Here is a 2,075-nt window from a genome sequence, read left to right as displayed (position 1 = left end):
GGGCTGAGTTCAACCACATTCCGTAGACTCCTGTTGACCTGGAGATGAGAGAGAGAAGAGGAAGGGCTGGTTGGTCCAAAGTGTGGTGAGACCTGGGGACACTTGAGCCCATGGACAAGGACATAGCCACAGAGGGCTAGAGCTGAGAGTGAAGCATCCAGCTGATATGAAGTGAGGGGGATATGCACATGAACACCCAAACTTTTAGACAGTACCCATTTGACCTAGCCTTCATGGCTTGATAATCAAAACTCTACTAGAGGAAGATAACAACAAAAAAAAATAATACATTTTTTTTTAAAGGAAACAAGGGTAAATTGCTACAATTTGGTGAACCTGACCTATACTCATGTTGGTTATTCTTGTTGTGATGTGCTGTGAAGTTGGTCCTGACTCATAGCGACCCTGTACAGGGTTTCCGAGGCTGTAAATCTTTATGGGAGCAGAAAGCTGTTCTCCCGGGGAACAGCTGGTAGTTTCGAACTGCTGACCATGAGGTTTGCAGCTTGATGTGTAACCACTACGCTACCAGAGCTCCTATTCATGGTGGTAGTAACCCTAAATATCAACAGAGAGGGAAGGAGTCCTCACATCAAGTATCAGTGCTATCTTTTTGTACACAGGGTAGATAGGGACGGGCAACTTAGACACTGGCTATGTAAAATGAGGAGGCAAAAAAGGTACAAAGTGACTGGCTTACAAGGTTTAAGAGGGAGTTTAAGGTTAGCAGGGTGAAGAGTCCCCACTGAATAGTTTTCCTCTGGTCTAGATGGGTCTAGTGAAAAGAGATGGAGATAAGATTCTTATGATTCAATAGTGAGTAATTGTTATCATGACTAACTGCAACTGTCACAATTGTAAAGGTAGAAGTTTTGTAACAAAAACAAGGAAGTGGTTAATCTTGTAGTCTAGAAACAGAGGACCCTAGGACCATCAAGGGATAAGAGCACAAGCAGAATGCGGAACCTCATCCAGCGACACCAGACATGGAGGCAGAGATGGGGTCATGGAGAGGGGGAGCGGCTGAGAACTCTAGATTCATGGGATGAGAGGGACTAAGTGCTGGTGGCCAGGAGGCTGAATTGCAGAATGTGCCCTTTAGAGGTGTTAATTATTATATATGCCTGAGTGGGTTTTGTTTTTTAAAAAAGCTAAAGTGAACAGAGAGAAATACTGTTAACTGATGGTACATGGAGGGGATTATATTCATTGTAATGAAACAAAGTGTATGATTTGTTGAATGTGAAATGGATGATCTTCCATGTAAACTTTCACTCAATTCACAATAAAAACCTTAATAATAATAATAAAAAGTAGATAGAGGGAGGAAAGAGAGAAAGTGACAAAAGAGAGTCGTGAGGGAGAGGGTTCTACTTTTGTTAGGAGAGAAGCAGGGCACTGGGGAGTCGTGGACGGCCATGTTCAGTTTACAAATAAAAGCCACTGGTGCTGAGTCAGCAGACTCAGACTTTCTGGCTGCAAGATGTTTTTTTCTAGGGAAAATGAAATTCCAAAAGTATTTGCACTGACTCAACAACAAAAAGAGTTTGTTGTTACCCATTTTAGCCACATTCCCCAATTGTGTGTTGAGTTTGGGTTCCTTTTTTGAAAGTATATACAGAAAATGAAGCTGTCCATTAAAACTGATGTTCAAACTAGACAAAGCATCATACAAAGGCAAACAGCATGCTAAATAGGAAACAAGAACAATGGAGAGGAAGTCTCTTCTTCCATTTTGTTAAGTGCCATTGAGTTGGTTTAGACTCATAACAACCCTGTATAGTGTTCCCAAGGAGTGACTGGTGAGTTTAAATTGCTGACCTTGTGGTTCAAACCAACCTTGTGGTCCAGTGCATTATCCCACCATGCCACACCAGGACTCCTTGTTGTTGTTGTTATGTGCCATCGAGTCGGTACCAACTAATAGCAACCTTATGCACAGCAGAATGATGTTTCATTCTGGGCCCAATCCTGGGCCAGCCTCACAACTGTTGTCATGCTTGAGTCCATCGATGCTGCCATTTGGCCAACCAATCCATCTTGTTGGAGGTCTTCCTCTTTTTCTCTGACCCTCC

This window comes from Chrysochloris asiatica, unplaced genomic scaffold (assembly GCF_000296735.1).
Source record: "Chrysochloris asiatica unplaced genomic scaffold, ChrAsi1.0 scaffold00282, whole genome shotgun sequence".
In the NCBI taxonomy this organism is placed as follows: Eukaryota; Metazoa; Chordata; class Mammalia; order Afrosoricida; family Chrysochloridae; genus Chrysochloris; species Chrysochloris asiatica.
This window is presented reverse-complemented; position numbering follows the sequence as displayed.